Source organism: Passer domesticus, chromosome 3, assembly GCF_036417665.1.
Source record: "Passer domesticus isolate bPasDom1 chromosome 3, bPasDom1.hap1, whole genome shotgun sequence".
Taxonomy (NCBI): Eukaryota; Metazoa; Chordata; class Aves; order Passeriformes; family Passeridae; genus Passer; species Passer domesticus.
Window position 1 is genome coordinate 99,799,071 of NC_087476.1, and position 14,205 is coordinate 99,813,275.

Below are 14,205 nucleotides of genomic sequence, written 5' to 3' on the forward strand. Positions count from 1 at the left end.
AACTCTGTCCTTCCTTATATTCTCATTTATGCAACTTGTTTAGTCTGCATGACGCTACAGCCTGTAGTACACAAAGGCAATTCGAAGCATCAAGAAAATACACTAAATATGAGCATAACCCTGTTTTATCATCCCTTTGTCTGACAGCAACAAAGATTATTCTACAGCATTGTAAAATCATGATTCCTGTGAGCCATTCCCAAAGGACAGGCATCCATCAAAGTTTCAATCTCATTATGGATTGGAGAACTTTTATCTCCTTTGACAGGTTCAAGTTCAGGAGGTGACTTTGACCTTTAGAGCACCTCTAAATTCACAGAAATTGGTGTCTTTGCCATGGGCACATGTTCATATATATAAGCAGAGAAGCTTACAAGAATTTTCTGCTGTACTCACCATAGGCTTAGATTTCACTTTTCCACTCCTTATACAATTCCTTTTCACATAAAGAGAAGCTAACCACTTCTCTCATATTAGGAAATTTCTTTTAAAAGTTCACCTATCCTTAAATACCAAGATTACATTCTAATGAGTACCTTTCTACCTAAATCTTTGCATCCTTACAAAAAAACCCCAATCCTGTGCTTTTCTTACTAAGGCAGCTGTGCTCAGCTTCAGCTGACCTCAAAGACAGGCAGATGGCACAGGTTACACAGGGAGTTTGTGCCATTCTGTACATTCTGCTCTTTTCAAAGTTATTAATACCTGTAATAAAGTTATTAATACCTGTAATAAAGTCTATATTTAATTATGTTAATGTTTAAACTCTCCAGAGTTCCTGCTTCTTGTATTCTGCTTGACACATTACCAATTTGTGTATTTTTTAAAATATTTTTGAATCCTGTCCTTTCTAGCTGAAAGTAATGTAAACAGCATCTACATCTTCAACCAACTTAATTAATATGTAATATATTCTGACTTCCCAGAGTGTCACCAATGGCAAAAATAAACAGTGAAAAATGAGGGCAGAGGAATTGTTGATGTGTGATTTATAAATATGTAACTGCAATGCTAAATCTAGTTCTCTTTTGTTTTCTTTTGTGGTCAGTATTGAGCAAGATGACAGTTCAAAGTACTTAAAGATGGCTTCTCCTTCATTTCTTTTACTGGAAGTTGCCTATGTAAGGAGCCTAAAAATGAGATTTGTCTGAGCAAATGCAGATTTGAAGAGTTGTGCTGGTCACTTAAGGTTTCTTATCAAGGTCAGAGGGAAAAATAGGGAGTAAATCTTCTTTAAACTGCATGTCTGTAATAGGTCTAATGAATCACTTTGTGCTTCTCCCATTGACCTTAAAAAGAAGACTCAAATTACTTTCTTAAGTGCATATGCCTTCATCTTATGTTGTAAATGCCAGAAGTTGGTGCAATGAATTCCACACTAACCTTCTAATTTAGGTTATTAAATTTAGGTAGCAACTTCATGCATAGCTCCAGGCCATCCAATAATTAAACTTTCTTTTCAAGTATTGAAAAGTGTACTATTTTGTTATTTCCCCATTCATGTTTAGTTTTCAGGCAGCAAAAAGAGTTTAGCAGATACAGTTGACCCCCAAACTCTCCCCACCTTCTCCTTCCGGGCCTGTAGCCCCCACTCCATATTCACTTCAGACAGACATCCAGATTCATTTTGTAAATCTTTAATTTGCAATGTCAAGTGGGCAAAGCCACCTCCTTTTGTGAGGCCCCTATGAGCCCAGCCCTCAGCAGGATCATTTGTTCTCTCTGAACACTCGGCTCTGGGATACTGGACAAATTTTTGGATGCAACAGGAAAATTCTAGTTCATAAAAGATCTGTAACTGCTGTGATTATACATTGCTTTGCCTGGAAACAAGAGAGATCCTTAGAGACATTGGCTGAGATGGCAGGCAGAGAGTTTTTCACAGTAATTTATGAAATTGGATGATCCCCCAGACACTTGTGGTGTTGAACAAAATAGAACCAGAAGGAGAGAGGTGTCTGACCTGGACATTAGGAGAGAATGTGTCATCCTTTCCTTGTAGAGTTTCTGTCTCAGCTCAGAATCTCTAAATTTTGGCTTGAATCTCCTTGCATAGCTGGGACATCAGCAAACTGAACAAAATAAAATCAAAGTTTGAATAAATGCAAGCTACCTATTTTTCTTATACACTTAATTTACTTCTAACATTTTCAAAGAAATTTTACAAATAAGAGGTCACTGTTTATCAATGCAACTTATGGTGGCTCCTGTTTGGCAATAATTATTATCAAATTGTTCACTGATATATTTTTCTTTTTTTCAACTATTTATAATGCTCTAGAAATCATGAGAATATTTTCTTGTTAAGAGAACTGCCTCTTCAAAAACAAGACTGTACTCAAAATATATACATATGACTCTTAATTCATCAGTGTTTCTAAAATAATGTGAGCTTTTCTCGATTAGGATTTTACATAAGCAAATGACACACAAATAGAATAATGGCAGTTACAAACAAACTCTTCATCTGTCTGAAGGAAATATTTCCTGAAGCACTAACAGCACACTTAGAAGCAAGACACACTCTTTTTGTCTGTGAAAGTGGAAAATAAAAGTGTGACTTCTACTACTGCTACTTCACTGCCATCATACCAGAGCTCTCCAAGCAGGGGGAGCGCAATCCACTCAGGCACCATGGTGCCTCTTCTGGTGGCACTGGCAATGAAAACCCTGTGGATAAGTGGCAGCAAAGCACTTCCTGAGGAGCAGGAAGGGCTGCAAAACTGAAGCCACTTTGCATACCAAGCTCCCACCCATTAATAACCCACATCTCATTGACTGGGTAAGTCAAACTTGCAGTCAGTGCTTCTTTCACTGATTAAGAAATATTCTGCCAGGATGACGTGAGAACTGGAGTCATTGTAAGGGAGGGAAATTCTAAAACTGTTTGTGAACACAGTGATAAATTGCAGCTGTGGCTTTGGGCCACATCTTTTGAAGAGCTAGTAGTGTTGCTTCTGCAGGAATATAAGCAGCTCAGAGGATGCCTTACTTCAAGACACAGAAAGGGAGTAATGGTGATGTACACACCACAGGACTGTAGAGATATCATGGGCCTTAAGTAGCTGAAGGACTTGAGGTGCAGGTCTTATTTAGGGGAAGGAAATCAGAGACGGACAATAGAAAGACGGAATTATCAGGGACTGTGGACTATGGAGAAGAAACTTGGAGGAAAATGGTTAAAGAGAGAGAAGATAATATGCTGGGATGGTGGATTAACAGGCAGAGTCTACACTGGGACTAGAGGATATATATGTGTATTTGTGTACATACATGAATATATTTTTTCTTAAGTTTTCTACAGAATATAATTTTCTTTTACTAGGTTTGTCAACACTTGTTAGAACCATTCAACAACATGAATATACCCTACTGTGTGTGATAAATAAGTTGTACTTACATTCAGTTTTATTTATCATACAAGTTGAACATTACGTCTCCTTTTTAATTACTACCCCTACTGAAAGATGCTGGCCTGATTTACAGAGCAGTACAGCAAATGTAAGATTACACAGACTTGATAATGAGCTGTAAGCACCTATGAAAATGAGGCCAACTTTATACTTGGGGATTGCACAACCCAGGGCTAATGAAGCAGCCATGCTGCTGAACATCTCCCCTATAAAACATTCATAAAGAAAAGTGCATACTGCAGTGTGGAGGTCGGTACTTTGAGAGTTTGTTGGGTTTTTTTGTCACCTACTTTTCCTTGAGCTTTGCAATATCAATGAGCACAGAAAGATGGCAAAAGCAATGACTTTGATTTTTGCTGACTCTAAGCATGGAACTTGGTTTTTTTTTACAATCTTTAGTCTATCAAGGTATTTAACACCAAAATATTGGCATAATTTGCTAAAACAAAAACATTGACAATAGTTAAAAATGTCTAAATATGGATAAAATAAATCTAAATTTTAAACAAAATATGTCTGACAAGAAAGCTAGATCCTTCTAGTTTTTAAGGTTTTTATTTTGACTTTGAATGCTGAAAAAACGTTCATGTATATTTTACAAATTTCATAACTTCAGGTGTCATAATGAAGTTTGTGCTGCTTACTTCTGAAACCAGGATGTGGCTTATATTGTGAACTTTGCTAACCTGCCATTTCATCCTGCTTAAACTCCTGTAGGGCTTGAACAGCTTCAGCACAACTTTCTCTTTGCATTTTCGAAACTAACATCTTAGAAGAGGTACTCAAAATACCACTTTGACCAACATTCAACCCTACTGTAAAATGTCTGAATTCTGAAGTTTGTGAAGTTTAGACTATACTCTGGCTAAATTTGTCCCATTGTTCTTGTAGAAACAAAGGGGATTTTGGCAACAAACCTGTTAGAAGCTATTCAGCACTTACAGTTCTAGTTTAGTGTTTGAAAGTCTTATTCTTCATGAAAGGCTTGTTGATCTATATTGAAGAACTACAGTTTTAGAGTAAAAATTTCCAAAGATTCTGTAACTATAATATTTGAGGGACAATAATATTTTTTGCAAAATCTAATGCAATGCTGCTTGCAAGTTCCTTGAGAAGTGTAGCAAGGGATTTAAAAATGCAGCTGCAGTCCATGCACACCCAGGAGAACTTAGTGCTTAGAGATGATTAGAGGCTATTCTTGTAAAGTAATGATCTCCCTGAAACTGGCCATGAATGTATAAACAGCTGTACCTCCTCCATGCTAAATTCAAACCCTTACAAAGGACTGATAGATTAAAGTGTTAAAAAGTAATTAAACCATAATTGCACAGTGAAAAATAACTGTTAGAATGGTGAAGAAAAGAATAAACTTACCAGAATATTAGTGTTTTGTTTTTAAAATACAACATAGCAATGTAATTCACAGGACTACCACATCTTTTCTGGCACCAGTGGGAATTTACATATTTCAATTAACAGTTTTGTTGTTCAATACTGTTAATTAAAACATGAGATGTACATTTAATAAAAAAAAGTCCAAAAACACAGAGCCTTGGAGTTTGGATAAAACTAATCTCTGTCATTTATATCAACATCTTTACGTGTTGCAGTATTTTATGTAAACCAGGCTGTATTTACATCCTCAAAAGAGAAAAAAATTAGACAGGACTTTGAGACTAATTAATTGCATCAAAGGACCTGATAATGTAAAGGGTTGAGCATATTTCACAGAAGCCTGAGAAGAGGCATTTTATCTGCACCCAGCTTCCAAAATATAGAAACATGGTATAAATGAAATTCTGACTCCTTTGTAGCATCTGAGCAGCCTGCACCAATGGCAGGGGTTTTGGTATTAGAAGATCTTTAAGATCTCTTCCAAAACAAGACATTCTGTGTTTTCATGATTCTATGATCTGTAGAAGAAAATGCCTAGAATCCTTCTGTTTAAAAAAATTATCAAGACTTGTGTTTCTCTTTTGAGGAAAGCTTGGTCATCTGATTAACCTCAAAGTGCTGGCAGAATCCAACATTTTCCCTTCATCAAAAATTATAATTGCATTAGGCATTTTTAAACTGAAAATTACTTGAACAGAAAAGATCAAGCTGAAATGTTTTAATTGCATCAATTATCTTAAGTAATTCATTAAAATGTCATAACATTGAAAGATGATGCTCTCCAGAGTTAATGTATATATGATCTTGGTTGCTTTAATGTTTATTTTGTATCACCCATAATCATGATGCTTCACCCAAACAAGATGCTTCTCTGTGTATGTAAGGAGAACAATGAAAAAGTTGGTTTTTTAGACCATGTAAGATGTGAAAAACTTGCACACATATCTGAAATTATATTTTTTATCTTTTATTTTCATTTTTAAGGAAATAAAAATGTCCTAAATCTCTGTGAAGACATGGACTATGTGATAATATAATCTCTCAATCTCCTTTATATTTACCAGTGTTCATAGAGAATGTGTTTTAATTGGTTATTCAGTGCTCCAATAATTATCTCAGACAGAACTAGAGCTTGTTTGTGTATAGTTTAAGCTGTAGAGGACAAAAGGAAAAAAAAAGGAAGCATCTTGATTTCCTGGTCTCACAAAAAAAGTGAGACATAAACTATGTAAAGTGGGACATAAAGATATGCTAAATAAATTGCAACCCAGTAGTAGGTTTTGAAGTGCAGTGCAAACCTGGATAAAAAAGTCAGCAGGCACCAGAGACACTGAGGGATTTTAAGCATTTGACATTTTCAATCAAAATATGACATGATTATGCAATGCATAACTATATTTCTGAAAAACATCATTAACCTAGCAGATGAAAGAATAAGAGTATTCAAAGACTGGAAGGTAAAGCTGGATAACATTAAGCACAAAATTACTTCTTTTCAATAGTCAAAATAAGTAATGGTTGGAGCTCCTTCAGAATTTATGGTTTAGGGTTCACATTAATATATCTGATGTAGAAATTAATATGTATTATGTAGAAATTAATATGTTGAATGTGGAACCATTGAAATACAGAAGAGAGGACAAAAAATTGTGAAGACATGCAAAGGGTGCTGAATCAGAAAGCTGAGAGAGAGTTCAGAATATTTACTTCATGAGTGGAACTTAGAAATTTTCTAATTTTCTAACTAGAAAATTAACTAATTTTCTAAGGCAAAGAAACACTTAAGGAATTTCTTCACTGTCTTCAGAGCAGAATACAATTCTGTCCATGGGAGATAAAAGCTAAAGAAGAATGTGGAAAAATTCCAAGCCCACAGCTGTGGTATTTCATTGCAAATCAATGATTAATTTCTAATAATACAACTTGAAGACACAAAGAAGTGATTGAGACTTCCAGTTTCCTAGAATTACATTCTTTGCAGTCAGGAAAAATAAAGGATAATTATTTATTTGGCATATTTTCAGAAAAACCAACATCAAATTTAGATACTTTGCATCAAGGATTTAACTTGTGCTGTCCAGTCTTTAAAGATGCCTGTCAAAGCATAATATCATCATCCAGAAACAAGCCCACAGCTAACCAAAACCATATTGCAGGAGTCAAACTCAACCAAGTAAAAAAATTGATCTGAGCAGTCTTTGATTTTCCCCTGCTCCACATGCCCTAGTACAACAATATTGACCTTACGAAATGAACACTTAATTATATCCTTTCTATAGTTTTCCACAGTTATATATATAAGCATATAAATACTAATATGTGAGCACACATAGACCAATCATATTTAATTAATTATAAGACCGAGTACATTACTTTTGTGCTTTTATTTTTACTATAAAAGTAAATCCTAAAATTATTTTCATTTGAAAATTCCTGGAATAACTTGAAACAGTGATAGTCTGTTTCACATCAGTATTTCTTATTTTTTTAAAAGCAGACGTCTGCAAATGAAAGTAAGTGTAATTCCCAACTCTTTCACTTTTCTAACTCTCCTCCAAAGTCAGACCAAACACTGACCTATCTTTATGTGTGAGTCATACTTTAAGCAGTTCTCTGGCTCCCCAGTGGATCTTTTCTTACTTTTGGAGAAGATGGGTAATGCAAGAGAGAGATTTATTTCACCACAGAATGATGAGGAACACAATGACTGCACAAATTTATGATCTGCTGTGAAGAGAGATAGCACTGTTGGGAACAATCACCAGATATGTGATAAAATGTGTAGTCCAGATAGGTTTAGATTTTTAAATATTAAATACTGCACAAATATGAACATGTATAATGTAAATCCCTGTATTTGTAAAATATGGTTATAAATATTTGAGAAAAAAAGTAAAAAACTCCGCACACTTAAATTTGCTTTAATAATTCATCCACATTAATGAAATCCTAGAAATTTTATATCATCAGTTTACTACAAAGAGAGCAGAATTTTTATCATGGGTGGTGCAAAAAAATGTAACCAATGAAAAAACTTTGAGTAGAACTAAAGTGAGTATCAGATGACACTGTGCATGCAACTTCTATCTCTAAAAGCAGAAGAGACTCCTGCTTTGCAATTACAGAAGGATGGAACTAGAAGAAACCAGAGTATCTAGTCAAAAATAGGTGAATTTTTTCTATGTATGATCTTTATTTCATACGGGTAGTACATATTTGATGGTGAAAAAATACAGTCAATAATACAAATACTGTTGGAAAATAATTTCATTCGATTTTATAGGTAAGTCAACACATCAATATTACTAGTGTGATTCTAGGCAATTATAAGCAAGCCTAAGCTCCTCAGAACACATGGATCTATGTTATATGTTGAAAATTATACATTTATTACTCAGGAAAATATTTGGAAAGTTGTTTTGTTTAAGAATAACAGTAGATCTCAAGTTTTCAAAAACGGTAAGCATTGATTTATTTGCTACCTTAAGTTATCCTAACTATTTTGACCTATTCTGTCAAAATAGTTAACATAAAGAACAAAACAAGTCACTGAGCATTTGAGGTTTTTATCATTTAACTGAGTGCTTGTTATTGTTGGGGCAGATTATTTTTTGTTTTATTACATTTCTGCTACGACAGTTAATGAGCTCCATCAGCCTCATCATGCTCCAATACCACGCTCTCAGTCAGCAGAGAGCACCATGTAGCCACTGTGCACCCAAGTCACCTTTTGGACTTCAAGTGCACTCATTATGCTTTGCTCTATAAAACAAAATGCTGCTTTAGCTGGATTCCAAAGTATCTGCTGGAAAACTGGGAAAGCTACTGCCAGGAGATCTGGAGTATTTAGTTACACATACGTGAGATAAACAAAAAAGAAAAGCAAGAATTCTGACTTAAATAGAAGGAATTATCACCTATTAATGGAGAATGTCTAATATTAATTTATTCTCAGAGCTGAGTAATAAGGGTGATAAAGGGAAATAAATGAACTAACAGCTCAAAAGCCAACACCAACAGAATGCTAGGTTTTAACTTAGAGGTAATCAGGCTAGCTAAAACATGTAGAAGATTCAATTATCCTATCAGTTCATTTTACTGCTCTCTCTAATATCTGGGAAAAGTACCTTGATTAAGATGATTTTTGACCTCTCTGTGAGAATTGTCTTGGATATTAAATAACTTATCCATTCAGCAGTACTGTTACTAGTACCCTGAATGTACTGATAATCATCAGCAGTTCATGGCTTAGAAAATTCAATCTGAGCATTGCAAAGACAGCATTGTAGGTTTGCTCAGAAGAGTAAAGCTTGCAGAAGGATTACTTGCCTCTAACAAACATTAGCTAACTTTTCATTTCAATAATCTAGAATGGGCCTTTTGATATTAGAAAACTCTTAGAAGGTATTGAAGATTAATAAAACTTACAGCACACTGTTACAGCCTCCTGCCAATTCAACACAGTCCTGTCAGAATTCTTCTGGCATAATACTGATCTCATACGAAGAATTTTTGACCTGCCAAACAAGCCAGAAAAAAATCTTTTTCAGAAGAAATCTGAAAATCACCAATGCTATTGAAATGAAATTCATTATAAAAAGTTGACATCAATAAAATTGAATTAAATTTTATTTTAACATTATTTATACTAGTTAGTGTGTTTTTTTTATTACCAAAAAGTAACCAATATATTTGGTTAAAAACTCTAACCTCAGATTAATGAAGATGAGAAATAAGAATGACCAAATAAAGTAGGTACTTGGGAAGAACAGTTTTGTCTCTCCTATGTGATATTTTACCTAAAAGCAGGCATTAAAGACTTCAGATGAAGTACAGTCACATGGATACTTGCTCTTCAAAGCAAAAATAAATTAAAATTGCAAAATTATATTACAGTTACATAAAAGAGGTTTCACGACAGCTCTGGAAAGTTGACTGTTAATGTTCCTACTATGTATTACTCAGCAGCACACAAAATTGTGCTTTGGTATTTAAAAAGGCAATGAGTAAGTAATATCCTCTGTATTAAATAGCTTACCAAAGGATAGTGGTGCAACTGTTTCTTCTGGTCATAAAAACAGTGTAATTGTTTCTTCTGGCCATAAAATTTGTATAAATTCCATATATTTTCACAATTGATTGGGGTGCCCTCTGTATGTAATGTAAATATAGAAGAAAGATTGTAATCTCTGAAAGAGAATACACCAAAAAAAGCAATTTGAATTTAGCTGGTATTGTCATCTATGTGTAGAACTCTAAGTGTTCAGTATTTTGACACATGTAAAATTAAATGGTAAAGGGAGTTAAACAAATTCTTAAGCAATAGAAAAGTTCAATGAAACCATGAATGATTGTGATTTCTGTCATAAATGGTATTTTAAATAAATAAATTATATTTTAGCTAACTCCCAATAATTACTTCTGGCCTATATGGCACCTTCTTAATGAATTACATTCTCAGATTCTAAGTAGGCTGAAGAATTTGTTTTTGCATAAAATCTGTGCATTATTAAATTCGGAAAGTTGATTTTAAAAGCCAGAAACACATTCAAATTATTTTAAAAATTAAATCAATTTTCCATACAATGTTTGTTTATACTATAAATAAAATAAGATGTTGCTTTAGAATATCTCATAACTAAAAAAACACAGACAGAAAGTAGGTGTTCATTTGGTTGACATTAACATGAAGACAATTTTGGATATTCTGTTTCTTAAAACAATGAAAGCCAGGAGAAACTCCATCATAGTCAAGGCATTCACAGTTGTGCAAAAGTGTTTGAAAAGAGAATATAGACCATTTCCTCTTTGGCATCTTACCAGATACAATTTTTATCCCAGCACTGCATGGATTCTTTTATTCTAGGCAATGGTTCAATGTATGTTATAGATTCAGAGATCCTCCTCTCTGCTTACAATATATATTCACAAGATTCAGAAGAAAAAAAATAACAGCAGTATAAGAACAGGAATAACTGTTGCCATTGGCAAAGTTTTCTATCATGTATCAGACATCTGCTCTTTAAGAATTTTTGTGCTTCCTTGTCTCAATTACAACTGCTTGCTCTCTTCTTCCTGTCATCAATTACCTATATCCTATTTTCACATTTATTCTTGTGTCCTGTAAATTCATTGGCATTGTGAAGTCACTCAGCACACATTGGGCCTGTTTACATTCACATCTGAGTTTGGCTCAAGAGTGTGCTTTTGAAATAACTCCCCTCTTCATGGTCTATGTATCATGGGTTGGTTCACACCACAGAGCAGCTGTTTTATGTACAAGACAATTCCTGTGTGAATCTGAGCTGAAAGATGCCCTCCAATGCACCCCAGCACTGGTCATTGCATCACCTGCATCAACTGCTTATCCCTACACACCAGCTTTCATTGGACTGCACTTCTTGCTAATACCTGTAGTTGTATGCAACCAGCAACAAGCCAGATGTTATCTCTTGCTTGCCAAAATAATCCATTTCCTTCAATTTCAATGTGTCGTTGGACACATAGCTGAATTAATTTTTAAAAAAAAGGATGTGATGAAGAATGCAGCCTCTTGACACAGGAGTTGGAGACAAGGCTGTTTGGAGTATATTGTGAGATAGCAACAGATCTGTCATCCAATTTAGTGTGACAAATGCATATGAGGAGCAAAACATGCAATATTTGCATTGTATCAGTCATAGAGTGGGCAGGGTGAATCCTATTATTACCTGGGAATACTTCCACATGTCTGTCCTCTCCTTATACATAGCTTAGTTCACCTTCCTTTTACGTTTTAATAATAGTCCTCAAAATGAAGAAGTAATAATAGAATTGGGGTGGTGATCTCCTATATGACCAAAAAAACCCACAGTGTCTATGCTTATTCCCAATACTAATTTTGAAGAAGAGTGGAAGATGGGGATCTTTCACAATTGTGATTGACATGTTGAAATAAAGAGAATGAAGTGACCATATGTTTTGTGCTCTGACTGAGGAGATTGTCATCAAGTTATATATCTGTCTAGCCACTTAATGACTAATCCAAACCTCTTCTGTTGCACTGTTAATTTCCTGTGCTGAACAGTGTTTCTCTAAGATTACAATGAGCTCGGGATTTCAGCATTATTTCTGAGGGTGGTGTGTTTACACTGAGTCATCCATCCATCCTGCTGCCCTCACCTTCTTGGAAGTTCTTTTTAGTAGAAACTTTGTTTTCTTTCCATTTGCTTGAACAGTCATACGAGGCTTTGGACTAGTTTCAAGGATGTTAGCAAATTCTGCAGGGTGAGCTGGACTGATTAGATGTTGGTTCTGGGGAGCAGCAGAGATATCTAAGCGGTGGAGATCTCCAGGTTGAATTAGAGGACTCTGACGAGCTCATCTGCAGCTTGAAGCTTGATGCTTAAAATTAAAGATTTGTGTCTACCCTTGCTCTTTCAGTGGCCTCAGCTTGGGTTTCAGGCACTCCCTGAAGAGAGATCCTACTGAGAGCAGGCCCTGTGCAGCTGTGCCTGAGCTCATACATCATCTATTACTTGAACTCCATAGACAAAGTAAAATTTTTAAGGAGGAAGGAAGCCATCAGAATATGTAGCAGGTACATCTGGTTAGTACTGAGACCAAATGAGGCCAATAGCTACTTACAGCTAACTACCAACATTTTCACTTTGCCTACCTAAAATACCTTTATTAATTGTCATGAAAAAAATAACACCGGAGCTACCTCTACATGCTGCTTTCCCTCTATCCCAGTTCTCCTGTGGATTAAATTCTCATCTTCCTGAAGCTGTCTTCAACTTTTTTTGCAGGTTGACTCACCTGCCTCCTTTAAAACCTGATTCAATCCCATGAGCACACCTTGCTGTGACCTTTTACAGCTAGCTTCCACTTTGCTCCCAGCTTGATTAATTTTGCCCAGTTTCCTGACTTCTGTGCTTTTATTTGCAAGTCTCTCTTATACAATCTATTTGGCCTTGTCCTCTCTTTACCTTTGTCTCTCTTTTTGGCTCTCTTCCTCCTGCCTTCTATTTACACTTTTTCAAAAGGAATAGGGCTCTCTTTCCTGTGCTCCAAATATTCTTCTTTTTTCCTTCTAATACAGCCCTTTTCCTGTCGTCTTTTGCAAAACCTTACTATAATAGATTTTTTTCACAGTGACCTTTTGTTTTCAAAAGTGTTAGTCTGAAAAATTGCTTAGCGGTGAAACCTCAAGGATGTATGTAATGGTAACATGAAAGAATCAAACCTGAGTGCTTGACCCCTGGCTGAGTGCAATGTTCAGTTGTTCCTTCTCCCCCAGGCTTTGCCTGAATGGTTCATACCAGTTTTCTCCAAAGCACCCTCACTTCTTCTGGGGATGATTCACATCAGGGATTAAACTGAAAAAGAGTGATCATAAGACTGCAACACTGTCAGCTCTCCCCACCCTGTAAAATTGTTTACCACCCTGTCCTTTACAACCAAAGAATCCTAGGGCCTGTCATAAACAATGTCAGTGCCAGGTGATGAAAACATTTTGGTGGAATGTAGAACATTCCTCACAATATTTCAAGCACTTTGAACATAAAAGTAATTGTGTTTTAGGGCTATAGGATAACATGTAAGCCATGTGGTAAACAGCTTCCCTGCTGTAGAAGAAACCAGCCATAAGCAACATAGGCATAGGCACATGGACACAAATTAGATTTAGGGACAGGGATATTATTCTGATTTTTTTTAATTTCACTGTATAGATATGTTTTATTATTGTTTTTATGATTTGTTCTCCTATGGAATGAGCTCACATGACTCACAGTACTTTACAGAGATAATCTAATCCACCATGATGATACCATCTCACACTTATGGCTCCTCAAAGCTAAAACTGATCTCAAGATAGACATTTCATTCTTTCATTCAACAATTCTTCTGTCAAGTTAGTCCATGCTACGTTCATGCTTACACATACATGTGTAACCTATGGGTGAAAGAAGTGCTGAATTTTCCAGGAGCCCAATTTCCTTTGAGGCTTTTTTCTGCACCTGAAAGCAGAAATGACTGGATGCTGCTGCTTCGTAACTGTGCCCACAAGGTATGAAGCATCTCTCCTTTTTTCAGGTCATGGTCTTTCTCTGAGATCCACTGAGTATTGCAGGACTTCCCAGTTTATTACAACCTGGCATCCAGTTTGCATTCTGATAGCTTACTCATTGATCAGATGGCAAACAAATCATTAGAGGTTATGCCAAGTATTAATGGAAAAAGAGAGACCAAGTGGAATTAATGTTGCTGGCATCCTACTGAACAGTCCTGGTTTATATGGTCATAACTAGATGAAGGTAAAAAATGTCATCTCATTGCTACCAAAATCAGTGAAAGCCTCCCCATTAGTAGAAAACATGTGGTGATCATAGTTTGAATGGAAAAGTGTATTTTT

At 35.5% G+C, this 14,205-nt stretch overlaps 1 protein-coding gene across 4 annotated transcripts in view; it reads right to left on the bottom strand.

Moving 5' to 3' along the window:
• PLD5 (phospholipase D family member 5) overlaps positions 1–14,205 on the bottom strand; it is a 334,219-nt gene that overhangs the window by 196,908 nt on the left and 123,106 nt on the right. For all 4 annotated transcript variants that reach the window (XM_064414641.1, XM_064414645.1, XM_064414642.1 and 1 more), the window contains 4 exons: positions 11,970–13,168; positions 9,847–9,997; positions 9,237–9,325; positions 1,964–2,072 (listed from right to left, as the gene is read on the bottom strand). The gene's annotated coding sequence lies outside the window, so the exon portion shown is untranslated. The remainder of the gene's footprint in view (positions 1–1,963; positions 2,073–9,236; positions 9,326–9,846; positions 9,998–11,969; positions 13,169–14,205) is intronic.